Raw genomic sequence first — 13,752 nt, 5'->3', positions numbered from 1 at the left:
AGACGTTTCATGTTGGTCAGGGCCTGCCTCCTTCATTGTGTAAAAAGGGGGATAGTTTGAGAACTCTGCTTTCTGACATGATTCCTAGTGACTCTTTTGCTCTCTAAGGGACAAATATATTCTGGGTTAATGAGGAATAATGAAAAAAGTTAACCAAGTCTTAAAATAATTGAACCATAGAATCATGGAGTCATAGAATCACAGAATGGTTTGGGTTGGAAAGGATCACCTAGTCCAACTCCCCCACCATGGGCAGAGGCATCTTTATCAGGTTGCTTGAAGACCCATCCAACTTGAGATTGAACACTTCCAATGATGGGGCATCCGCAAATTCTCTGGACATCTTGTTCCAGTGTCTCACCACCCTAATTGTAAAATATTTCTTCCTTATACCTGATCTAAGTTGACTCTCTTTCAGTTTAAAACAGTCACCCCTTGTCCTGTTACTACGGGCCTTGTAAAAAGGCCTTTCTCTGCCTTTCTTAGCCTTTCTTATAAACTCCCTTTATATACTGAAAGGCTGCTGTACGGGTTTTGGCTGGGATAGAGTTAATTTTCTTCCCAGTAGCTGGTACAGTGCTCTGTTTTGGATTTAGTATAACTTTGATAATGTTTTAGTTGTTGCTAAGTAGTGCTTACAATAGTAGAGGACTTTTTCAGCTTACCATGCTCTGCCAGGTGCACAAGAAGCTGGGAGGCGCCACAGTTCAGACAGCTTTGTTTGCACACACAGCTTCTGCTTTACCTATTAAACTGTCTATCTCAACCGACGAGTTTTCTCACTTTTATTCTTCTGACTCTCCCCCATCGCAGCGAGTGAGTGAGCAGCTGTGTGGTGCTTAGTTGCTGGCTGCAATAAGGTCTCCCTGGAGCCTTCTCTTCTCCAGGCTGAACAACCTCAACTCTTCAGCCTTTCCTCATAGGAGAGATGCTCCAGCCCTCGGATCCTCCTCTGGACCTGCGACAACAGCTCCATGTCTTTCTTGTGCTGAGGGCTCCAGAGCTAGACGCAGCACTGCAGGTGGGGTCTCACCAGAGCAGAGTAGAGGGGCAGAATCACCTCCCTTGACCCGCTGGCCATGCTTCTTTTTGATGCAGCCCAGCATATGGCTGGCTTTCTGGGCTGTGAGTGCAGATTGTTGGCTCATGTCTAGGTTTTCCTCCACTAGTACACCCAAGCCCTTCTCTGCAGGGCTGCTCTCAATTCCTTTATCACCCAGCCTGTACTGATACCAGGGATTGCCCTGACCCAGGTGCAGGACGTTGCACTTGGTCTTGTTGAACCTCATGAGTTCACATGGGCCCACTCCTGAGGCCGGTCAAAGTCCCCCTGGATGGCATCCCATCCCTCAGGCATGTCAGCTGCACCACTCAACTTAGCATCAGCTGCAAACTCGCCGAGGGTGCATTCAATCCCACTGCCTATGTTGCTACTATTAAACAGTACTGGTCAGAGTATGGACCCTTGAAGGATACTACTCACTATATCAATATATATATACCACCCAATATATCAAATCTGTATCTCTGCAATTCAGATGTAAGAATGTTATGGGGGACCACATCAAAGGTTTTAGAGAAGTCCAGGTAGGTACATTGGTAACTCGCCCCTTGTTCACTGGTGCAGTCACTCCATTGTAGAAGGCTACTGGATTAGTCCAGCATGACTTGCCCTTGGTGAAGCCATGTTGACTGTCTCTAATCACCATCCTGTCTCCCATATACTTCAACATAGCTTCCAAGAGGATCTGTTCCTTATCTTACTGGGCACTGAGGTGGGGCTGACTTATCAGTAGTTCCCAGGGTCCTCCTTTTTACCCTTTTTAAAAATGGGTGTGATACTCCCTTTTCTTTAGTCACCTGGCTGCCATGACTTTTAAAATACAATGGATGGTGGCTTAGCAACTATGTCTGCCGATTTCCTCGGGACCCTGGGACGTATTTTGTTGAGTGTCATAGACCTGTATGTGTTCAGGTTCCTCAGGTGGTCTCAAACCCAATCTTCTCTTAAGATGGGAGGGACTTCATTCACCCAGTCCCTGACTTAAGCTTCAGTGACTTGAGAGATACAGGAAGAAAACTGAGGCAAAAAAATTTGAGTACCTCAGCCTTCTACATGTCAGTTGTCACTTTTTATCCTGTCTTATTTTTTGGGGGAGTACAATTTCTTTAATCTTTCTTTCTGACCAATGAAACTGTACAAGCCCTTCTTATTGTCCTTCACATTTGTTTCCAAATAGCTTTCCAAATAGCTTTCCTGATCCCTTCTGTACACACCTGTGCAGTGTATATTCTTCCCCAGATACATGTCCCTGGTTCCACTGCCTGTGCTGGTCTCCTGCCTTCCTTGCCTGATGTCTTACACATGGGAATCAAAACCTCCTGTGCTCTTAAGAATAATATCAGCTGCCAGCTCTGTTCTGTGCCTGTACCCCTGAAGGCAATTTCCCAGGGGGTCACACCCACTAATCCCTTGAACTAAAAGTCTGCTTTCCTAAAATTCAGAGTCTTATTGACTGATAGTTCAATAAAGGTGCAATACAATGGTGAGCTTGGCAAATTATCTAATCAGTTCTATATCCACAATTGAATATCTTTATTTTTAGTTTTAGAGAAATGTTTACCGGACTCTGTGGAACATGGTAGAAATGGGGAGAAAATGCCTTGTCTTCTTTACACTGCTCAGTTAGTTAGTATTTAAATACTCAGTAATAAACCTAAAGTACTAAGTAAATATTAAACAGATCCATTAAATTTCTTTCACTGTCTCTATTAGCAGTGTCGTAACTTCATTATTTTTCATTAATTTTGAACAGATGATTGATTTTACTGAGTGAAGTAAAGCTGAAGCTGGCATCCATCCCGCATCCCACTGCTTGCTGTGGCACATACACTCTTGGTCATGTTATATATCTGTGGCGGAATAATCTCCTCCAGTGTTCATTCTGAGGCTACATCCTTGCCCAGAATATTAAATTGTGTTATATCTTTCATTCCCTGTGTGTAATAATTGGCTTTTAAGGAACCCACCATGAGTTAGCCCATGAAAAATCCAGCTATCTAGATTTTCAAAAGGTGTGTATACATGACTCAACCTGTAAAAAGTGCTTTAACCTTGGCATAACACCGGCAAATTTACCCCTAGATAAATCATGGGTAAATGTTGCCACTTTTTCAATTGCTTATTTTTCAGAGTTTGTTTCCCACACCTTAAAACATAAATCTGCTTATTTATACACAGCCGCCACAGCATGATTTGCTCTGGCTTCAAGAATTGCCTCTCTGTTCATGTGTTCCTGGCTGCAGTTACCTTTAAAACCAATGTTAGCATAGAATAAATGGCCTCTAAAAGTTAGTTAAACAAATGCTGTTTGTTCAGTAGACTTTGCTGGCAGATTTTGTCTTGTTCTAGGCAAACAATCGTTTATATGAGCAGTCAATTAGGGATGTATATGCAAAGGACGATTTGGCATCACTGCTCTTTCCCCTTTATTTTCTTTAATCTCCTCTGTCTATAGCTATTCTTATTCCAAGGTTTTGTAACAAAAATCCCTGACCTCCCATCTTTTCAGTGTGCCTGTGATTAGTTTTCTGAAATCTGGGTCCATTTTGCAGTTTTATCTTCAAACTGAGTAATGGAAGTACTTGAATACTGACAATGTAGCAGCAGCACCACCCTCTAACAGGCAGAAAGGACTACTGCTAGACTTTCTCAAAATATTCTGAAGTTTACTGTTACTTCTCTTTCTGTAAACAAGTATTATTGCACTAGGAAAAATTAACTTTTTAGAGTAAGAAATGGTAAGTACATGAAAAAAACCAACCTTTCAGCAAGACCTATGTAGAAATTGCAGAGGCAAAGGGGCAAGAATAAGGTTATTTAAATACATGTGAATGCTTCAGGACAAATGTAGATAATTTTCCAAGGACAGTTGTTTGAGTTGCCACATTCAGATTAATGACAACTAACCGAATTACCTGCATGTGGGCACCAGTAATCACTTGTACATATATCCAGCCATGTCAGATTTCTCTGACTTCAAGATCCAAAGGCTAGTGTGTATGTAGGATAGCAACACGCAAACAGATGAGATAGATACAACAATAAATATTTTCTGTTCTGAAACTATGTCTTATTAGAAACCATTCTCAATGGTATGTAAAATATGGCATCACTCTAGGTAATACAGCGTTGTGAATAATTTGTCTTCAAAACATTGATGTGATTTATTGTTTTATTCTTAAGTATTGGCCTCGCAGAGCTGGAGATGAAAATATTCCATTCACAGGAAAGGCATTATATAAGCAGCAGTGCCCCAAAAAGCTTACCTCATCTGCGGTTCACAGAGACCATTTATTGTACACAGGAGTTAAAGTTTTGCTAAGGGTGCTAGCTGAGGTAACTGGATTTGTGGCATATTTTCTGTTTGCCTCGTTAAAATTAAGCCTCCAATGTAACAGTATTTGTTTTGTAGTATTTTGCATTATATTGAGGTATAAAAAGTGCATTAACTATAGCTGTGTTACACATCTGTATAAGATATCTCCAGCTCACTGGGACTCTTCTTTAAATTGGAATTTATCTTGGTGAGTGTTTGAAAAAAAATCTTGGAAATAACAGTGAATAAGATTGCAGCCTGAAGGAGATCATGGGCTGATTTCTATCCTCAAAAGAGCTCTTCAAAGACTTTCATCCTTTATGCTGCCAGCATGCTGCTCCATTTGCAAAGTAAAATCTCCACGCAGCACTCCAGTATCTGATGCAGTCTGTGCTTTTATACATGCTACAGAATAAAGGGAAGGGTGGCTTTCTGTTTTGCCTAAAAAAAGGGAAGAAGGAAATAAGTATCTGTGGCAAAAATAGAGTAAATGGTGCTCAAAGCAAAGAGCTCAAAGCCTGAAATCAATCAACCTATGGATCCATCTATCCAAAATACTTCATCAAGATGTATGCTACTAACCTTTACAATGAAATATTTATTATAGCTGTTTGCCAGTAACAATATTATCATGTTATGGAAGTATAAACAAGAGGACTGCATGACTCAAAAGGATTTTGGACACATTCAGACCATGCTTTTTCACATGTCTACGAAGGCAGGTGGCAATTCCCTTTCGTGGCTCAGATGCGGATAATGAAAATCTTCAAGATATGTTTGCCATACTGCAAGGGCTCAGGTGTTGTGGTTTAGCCCCAGTCAGCAGCCAAGCACCACGCAGCCACTCGCTCACTCCCCCCTGGTGGGACGGGGGAGAGAATCGGAAGAGTAAAAGTGAGGCAACTCATGGGGTGAGGTAAAGACAGTTTCATAGGCGAAGCAAAGCAAAGCAAGGAATTTATTCACTGCTTCCCATGGGCAGGCAGGTGTTCAGCCATCCCCAGGAAAGCAGGGCTCCATCACGCGTAATGGTTACTTGGGAAGACAAACACCATCACTCTGAACGTCCCCCCTTCCTCTTTCTATCCCCCAGCTCTATATGCTGAGCATGACGTCATACGGTATGGAATATCCCGTTGGTCAGTTGGGGTCAGCTGTCCTGGCTGTGTCCCCTCCCAGCTTCTTGTGCACCCGGCAGAGCATGGGGAGGTGAAAAAGTCCTTGACCAGCGTACGTGCTACCTAGCAACAATTAAAACATCTCCACATTATCACCGTTTCCAGCAAAAATCCAAAATGTAGCCTCGTACTAGCTGCTACAAAGAAATTTAACTCTATCCCAGCTGAAAACAGGACATCAGGACATTGTTTATTCCTGCATACAAGGAAGCCCAAGTACATTATCATGAGATCATAACCACAGACCAAACAAATCTTTTGATATAACTTTCATATCAAAGATCTACATTTAGTTGCTTTAGCATGTACCTAATTTCCAAATGCTTAAAGTCCTTGCCGAATTGGGACCTAATGCAGAAGTCTGTAGATTTAAAGAAAGGATTTGCAAGCTAAAGAAAATCCCACACTTTTATTTCACACTCAAAACATTATAATAAATTACCTTTTATGAAAGGAGAACATTCAGAATACTTTTTGGTTTTAATCGGAAGGTCATTAAAGTATCAGTAGACCCAGTCATGCAAGATGAGAAATACTTTTTCAACTCAGTGAAGTCAGTCTTAAAGGAAGGTTAGCATGTTAGTAGTACATTGAATGCGTAGCTTGTTTATTTTTTGGCACTTCACACTAGGAGGCTTCAGCATAAGTCACAAGATAAAATTATCCTATTTTTCTAGGCTAGAAAGCCTCATATTCAATGAAAAGGACGCTATAAGTCTAGTCTCAGATTTCAGAAGAGGAGGAGGCAAAAATTAAACACCCCGCTTTCATTTATTAATTTTTATTGCCTTTGTGAAGCAATACAAAATTCTCTTGGCACAGAGGTCACCAGATGGGTAATATAAATGAAATTAAAGCCAAAAAGCATTCAAACAACACTCAAAGTAATGAAAGCAATATGGAGGTAAATACAGTAGAATAATTTAGAGAGCCATTAAAGGTGAAGTCTAAGGTAGATTGCCTTATGCGTGAAAAATAAGAGATTTAGCAGATTCTACTCAAATCAATGACTTCAATACAAAGGTATTCACAAAAAGCTGAGATTTTTAGTAGCTTTTCTAATTTTGAAGAAAAAACTTCCAAAATGACACTTTAAAGACTATCCTTAGGAGGCCCAAAGTTTGCTCTATTTTCCGATTACTTTTCAAAGAGTTGATAATATAATTCCTCAATGCTTTTTTCTTTCTTCTTTCAAATACATTAATTCCTTTTATTAATACCTGTAAGTCAGATGTTCTGCACTTACACAAAGGACCGGCTTTGTAGGGCCCTATAATATTCTCATAAAACAGGACCTTCTACTTCAGGGAACGTCCACACGCTAAGGACTGTTTTGAGCTCCTGCTCCAAATTCTTGTCCATATTCTACGAAGACAGCTTTGAGAATATAAATTAATCTACACCAATTAAAGAATTTGGGTAAGAGCAGCTAGCATGGGAAATGTTGCGAGAAGAGGATGCAGCCCCCTGCCAGTGAGAGACTGTGAAGCTGCACCCTTCTGTATACCACACTATCCCAGCCAGAATGAAAGGTGGGGGGCGGGCGTTTGGGATACTCCTGCCTAGGCAACAGATGTGTGTATCAGCTTGTCATTTCACAAAATCACCACTGAATCATGCTCAGGGTGAGGTCTGAAATCCTTAGACCAGGCCTTTGCAATTACAGTGTTCAGTTTCATGAGCCAGATCAATTATGTAAGGGAAGTCTGGCACAAACTTACATGAGCACTTGGTACGACAGAGCACTCTACAGAGAAATGCAGGTGTGACTCTGCAAATCAGCTGGATCCAGTGAAAGGCTTAAGATCTCCTGTCATCAAAGAATGAAAACATCTTTGGGACACATTAACCAGTAACTGCTTGCCATGTCCTACACCCCTACAGAGCGATGTTTTCACCTTCTGAAGAAAAAGGACCAGGCATTTAAAACCAAACCAGAAATCCACTGGTTTGCTTTAATTTGGGAAATGTGAATAGGCTTTCAAGGAATTAATTCACAGTGTCTGTGTATCTTGCATTTTATGTGAATAAGGAAAAACCTTCATCATGATAATACATCTAACCTTCATAGAAATACTGAAACATCCATCACAGGCCCCATTACCCAAATTTGTCTTCACAAAGAAGTTGGCAGATCTACTTACAAAACAAGGTATTACTTTAACCGGGAGGTGGCAGAATCATGTCTTACCACATATACATACTTTTATTTTAAAGCAGCATTAAGACAGCCCCACTAAACAAACGAATGCTTCATTCATTACAATGCCCCTGGAATGTAGTACCGCTTTGGGTCCCAACTCTTCCAGCTGACCTATGCAGATGGATCTCTCAGAGGGCTCCTGCATAAACCTGTTCAGCCGGAGGTGCTGAGCAATGTTCACGTGCAGTGGGTATGTGCGGTAAGATACAGCTCATTGTAAGACGTGCCCAAGCTTCAGCTCGCTATTGCATGTTATGAATTCCACTGAAATCATCATCTTATTCATGTACCCTGGAGTTCAACAAGCTTCGAACAACTCGCATTCTTCACGACCAGCAGCCGTGCCATTCCCGGCACCCACCCTCGGAGGCGACCTTACTCGGGATCCCCATTATCTTGAGCCGGTAACGCCCGGGGATTGCGAGGGAGCTGCCGGCGGCTCCACCGCCGAAAACCCCCTCGGCTCTGGACGGGGCAAACTTTCCCATCCGAGCAAAACCCTGTGTTTGTCCTCGTTTGAGCTGGACGCGCAGGCCGGGCTCTGTTAGAGCCCACCGAGGCGATGGGCGCGCAGACCCCCGCGCCCCGGCTTTACAAAGCCCTCCCGCCCGGGAGAGGGGGTTTTGCAGAGCGCCGTGACCGCGGCCCCACTGCCGCAGCCCCTTCGCTCCCGGCACGGAGGGACTTCTCCCCGCCCGGGCTCGCAGCGGGCGACCACCGCGTCCCGCCCGTCCGGCGCGGCCCCGGGCCGCCCGAACGCAGCGGAGCGGGGCGGCCCGGCCCACGGGGGGACCCCCGCCCACCCCCACCGACCCACTCGCGCGGAAAGCACCGGCTTCCCGGAGGGAGCCGCGGCTCCCCCCAGGGGCGCCCGAGGCAGGACCAGCGGCCAGGCGGGGCGGGGCTGGGTGGGCGCCTCTCGGAGGGCGGGCCTACCGAACGGCGAAGGGACGGGGCGGTTTTTCCCCTCCCCCACAGGCTGACCCCGGGACCCTTCCTTGCCTCCCCGCCGCTCGGCGGAGGGAGGCGCCGCTGGACGGGGACCCGGAGCGCCGCCGCCTCACCCCGTCCCGAGCCAAGCCGAGCGGCGGGTCCGGGCCGGGGCGGGCGGCGCCCCCCGCCCCGCGAGCCGTGCGCAGGCAGACGTGAGAAGCGCCTCGTCCCCCGCGCCGGGCGGGGCGGGGCGGGGCCGCGGCCGGGGGGCGGGGCGCCGGGAGCGGCCGGTCCCACGGGGGGCGGGGCCGGCGCGGCGGCAGGAAGGGGGGTCGCGGCGACGGCGCGCGGCAGCCCCCGGTGTCGCCGCCGCTGCCAGCAGCGCAGAGGCAGCTCGGCTGAGAGCCGGCGGTGCGGCGCAGCGGGGCTGGGCCCTCTCTCGTGAGTTTCACGTGCTTCGCGTTAACCCGGGCGCGGGGGCTGCGGGGGGCGCGGAGGGAGTTGGAGTTGCGGTGGTTTGCCCCAGCCCCGCGGGCGGTGGGGGCCGGTCCCCGCTCCCGGTCTCATTCCTGGGTGGAGGGGCTCCTGCGCGCCCCGGCCGGTGCCCGGCTCCCCCTTCCCCGGCACACGTGCGGCGGTGCCGCGCTCCCCGAGGCGCGGCGCCTCCCTGCGGTGCCAGGGGGAGGGTTCCCGGCTGCGCCGCGGGGGGGACCGCCCGCCCGGGGCCGCTGGAAAGCCGCCGGGGGCCGCGGTTCTCTGGCCGCCAGGTCCGGCTGCCCCCGGCGGGCTGCGGCGGCTGTGGCGGGGGCCCGCCGTCCTGCCCGCCCCGGCCCGGGTCCTGGCCCCGGGGGCGGCAGAGGTCTGCCGCCGCCGCCTCCTGACGGGGTGGGCGCGTCGAGATCTCTGTCGGAGTTCCCCCTCCGCCCGCCGGGACGTTGTGTCCCGAGCCAGGGAGATGGGAGAGACGACCCTCCCCGGGGCGGCGGGGGGCGGCCGGGGCAGGGCGCCCTCACCGCCCGCCCGACAAAGTTTCCTGCGGCGCTGGGCGCCGCCGGCCCGTGCTCCGCCGGGGCCGAGCGGGGCCGGGCCGGGCGGAGGGGAGCGGGAGCGGGGCCGGGGCCGGTTCCTGCCGCTTGTCATGGGGTCCGGCTTAAAGGGACAGCGGCAGCGTGGCTGGGCGGGATCCCGGCCGCCCGCTGCGGCGGTGGGAAGATGGCTGAAGGCGGGAGAGCCCGAGCCCCTTCGGACCTCGGCGCTCTTCTGTGGGGGCCGTCGCCTCGTCGCCCCTAGATGTCCAGCCATGGAAAGCAGTCAAGTGTTGACATTTCGTTAGTTTTGACATCCAGCTGCTCCGAACCGTGGTAGTATGGTTCCCATTAGTCCCTGGGAGTGGCTTGTTTTGTTTTGTTTTTAAATCCTCCGCTGCTCGTTCTGTTAATTCCTTTAAAAACTCTTATATTAGACCTTAATAATTAATTTCGGAAGATGCATGTTTTATGTGTCAGTCTCTCACAATCTTGCTTTGCACGTGTTTTTGAACATACCAAATAACTCTTCGCTTGCCAGCACGTGGATGTGCTGTGAGAATTTGGTGTATGAAGGGGTGGGTCCCAACCCCTTCTGGGACAGTAAAACCACTGTCAGTTCTCAGGCTGTCTTGTGGACCACCAACGCAGAGGTGCGGCGTTGACAAGGTGGTATGTTTTACCGTAGACTGTTTCCAGGTGCCTACAGCAGGCTTGCAGACAAGCGTTCTTATAGGTTCCAATAAAAAAAAAAAAGAGAAATCACTGGCATTAAGTAGAATTCTTAACCTACTTATGAAAGACTAAATGTTTGTGTGGCGTGGTAATGGAAGTCGTCGTATAAGGAGACAGTCATTTTAATATCTCAAATCTCTTCATGATATGCCACTTGATATGGGTAAGGCCTTCTGTTTCCTTTTTGATTTGGGGTACTCCTGCATCTTTACAGGTGTTCCAGCATTAAAATCATCAGTAATAAATCTAGCTTTTAGAAAACTACAAATCCCAAAATCCTAACTTAAATTTTTTTAGATGATTTATATGTTAGACTCTTATTTATATTTCTGTCTTGTACTGTGGATCTAAGATCTGGAGGTAGTTTTTAACAATAACTTTTCTGGAGGATTGATGCATGTTTGCTGACTAGTTCTCGCAGAAAAAAAATGGAAAGCAGGTTGAATTTAATCCTCACTTACTCAGGTAGTTTCTTTGACATGGTGATCCCATCATCCATGCAGGGGAAAGTGGGAGATCTAGGAGGTAAGCCCTAATGAGTAGCCAAAAGCAGGTACAGAGCACAGAACCCTTCCTTTGACAAGTGGAGGCAGAGGTCTCCACAAACATGTGTGCAAGCAGGCTCAAAATAAGCGCAGAGATCTGATCCAAAATACAATCCTACCATTTCATTGCTTTATCCGTTTCCTTGTCAAGTGAGATAACCTCCAGGCTGCTGAGTGTCAAATAAAACAGGATGCGATTGAATCAGCCCTTCTGAAAGTTATTTCCCTGCATGTGGCTGATACCACAAAATATTCAGTTTGAGAGGAGTTTTCTTCTTGATTCCATACATATGAATCCTAAGGAACTGTGGTGTAAAATACATACATATTGAAGACAAGCTTGTTCTCAGCATATTCCTCCCATTTTATCATGCAGTCGTGGCTCAAGGGGTTGCCAAGAGGTTGGGATTTGTTCTGCAGTCTTCATTTTACAGATTGAGAGAATTATCCATGTTGCATACTCAAGAACAATGGCATGTAAATGAAATGCAGGATATATTTAAAAGTCATTTTATAACTTGCCAGTTTTCGATTTAACACATAATTCGATCTGCCCATTACTGGTGATATTTGAGGTTAGTAAGTCTCCTGGGATGCTTACATTTATATAGCACTATCCAAATTACTGCTATTAGTACAAACAAAGATTTGAAAAGTATCACAAATCAAGCCAAACAAACTAGAAAAGTTATTTCTGGTTTATACCTGGAAACAATGTATGATAATTAAGATTAAACAGTCTATGGAGTAGGTTATACCATATCTGCCATATTCCATATGGTGGGTTGTACTGTATTAGTCGTCTTGTATCCTGAAAATGATATCTGGTGAGGATTTACCATATACTCCTTCATGAATAACATCCTTCATTTCTCTGTGTTAGTAATGTCCTGTCAATCTTACCTGTACACAGATTCAGTTTCTTCCAGTTGGCCAAGGTAAGGAAGAGAGGGTGTTTATGTGCTCCCCAGGGGTGTTGAACCAAACTAAAAGTATTTTTGAAAAAACGAGAAGTTTTACTTGAAAAATATTTTGAGTCAGTATCTCTTAATTTTTGTGGGTTATTTTATAATTTCTATTAAACCAAATGTTTCAGTGCAATTTGGGAAATTTGCTATTAGAAATATGTGGGAAAGTATGGAGCACTTTGCTAAGATTATGATAAACTTCTGGAAGCATAAAGAGAAATCAAGTAAGATTATGAGATTATAACTTGTGACCATGTGAGCAAAGAACAAGTACTGACAAAGAAAAGTAGTGTAGGTAGAAATGGGAAGCAAAATTCATGATTAGTGCTGGCTTTTGAAACTTACATTTCTTCAGGTATACATTGAGTTTTTTTAAAAAACTACTATTACTTTTGAGAAATGCAAGTTGCGTAAAGACTCTTTCATCTCTATGTGAAAATGTGAACGAAACGTAAAAGTAGCCTATGAAAGGATACGTGCGGATTATGTGTGAAGAGATGCCAAAAGAAAAAGGTTTTCTGATTTAGGTAATAAAAGCAACCTGCCTGACTTCCATCTGTGGAAGACGCTTAGCAGTCATTAGTTGGAAGAGGTCTGTCATAATAACAGCGCTGCATGCGCTGTGAGCAGTTACCATACTTCTTACTGTGAAGGTTTTTCTCACTCTTCCTTCACCCATCAATGTATTATATTATTGTTAATCAAAATACTCAAGTAGAAGAATTCCCTATTTTACACAAAGAAAAAATGTATTTTGCCAAAACCGAAAACAATAAATGATAACCTAGGCCATTCCTGCTGCAGTGGTGAACTTCTTACATTTTATGTAACAGATGTCACTTGGCAAATGGTCTGTTCTGAGATACTGTGGTCTGCAACAGCCAAACAGGATGTGTAACCAGATGAAGTGGAAGAGTTTAAAGTGCAGCAGTCACAGTGGATCACTGGGTAGGAGGAAACATGGATTTTATTTTGAAAAAAAAAACAATTTCAGTAACTTGTATTTGTTACTTCATAGATTTATTTCATCCCTTCAGACTAGTGCTTTTGCAGTCCTACATTTATGAAGACCAGGACAGATGGGTATCCCATCAATCTGGCCGGGATTACTAGCAGTGACAAGGGGAGGAAGGGATGCTGGCTATCAAGTACTCATCGTGTCTTTTGGGTTATTCTTGGCTGGTAATGATGTTCTGTGATCTTTGCTGTGTTTATGTTCCCTTTTGACAAAGAATGCCAAGGGTGATGTTGAGTCATAGCGCATATTTGTGGTTCTATGTACATGGTATGGTGTCAGACTCCAGTGACTGTTAGTTCCTTTCTGTTATCAATATTCTTTCTTGGATTTTATTACTCCACTTGATCTCTTATTTGTAGCAGGTGTGCCATTCTTCTTACTCCTGCTCTGCTGTTTTAATCTGTGCAGTTGTACATTCATGGTCCTGGTGTAATAATACAGTATTCACTATATAAATATGTACAAAAGAAGGGTATCACAAAAGTTTATAGTCTGTTTTAAAATCATCTATCTCTCTGTCGTGGTCCCTAGTGTGTAGGGTCAATCAAGGCTTAAATAAGGTGGGGGGGGGGGGGGTGGAAGCTTGCTTCTGACACTCCTACTGGGTGTTGCAAGTGGCCTGCTCATTTGCAGTGTCTTCTGTGTTAGCGTATGCCTCAGGTCTTTCATACTTAAGAACAAAAGGGGATTATTAGTCCTTGGTACTTGGGAACAAAAAGGGATTATGAAGAAGTGTTTACATTGAACTTAAGATTTGTGAAACATTTC

The 13,752-nt window shown here is 45.5% G+C and overlaps 1 protein-coding gene across 8 annotated transcripts in view; it reads left to right on the top strand.

Annotated features, from left to right (window-relative positions):
- The first annotated feature begins 8,992 nt into the window (after positions 1-8,992).
- PAM (peptidylglycine alpha-amidating monooxygenase) overlaps positions 8,993-13,752 on the top strand; it is a 151,266-nt gene continuing 146,506 nt past the window's right edge. For 7 of the 8 annotated variants that reach the window (XM_075079848.1, XM_075079847.1, XM_075079845.1 and 4 more), the window contains exon 1: positions 8,998-9,134. The gene's annotated coding sequence lies outside the window, so the exon portion shown is untranslated. Of the gene's footprint in view, positions 9,135-13,752 lie in introns of all 8 variants that reach the window. The other variant, XM_075079846.1, reaches the window with a different exon arrangement.

This window comes from Phalacrocorax aristotelis, chromosome Z (assembly GCF_949628215.1).
Source record: "Phalacrocorax aristotelis chromosome Z, bGulAri2.1, whole genome shotgun sequence".
NCBI lineage: Eukaryota > Metazoa > Chordata > Aves > Suliformes > Phalacrocoracidae > Phalacrocorax > Phalacrocorax aristotelis.
The sequence above is the reverse complement of the archived record's forward strand: the minus strand, read 5'-3'. Positions and strand labels throughout refer to the sequence as shown.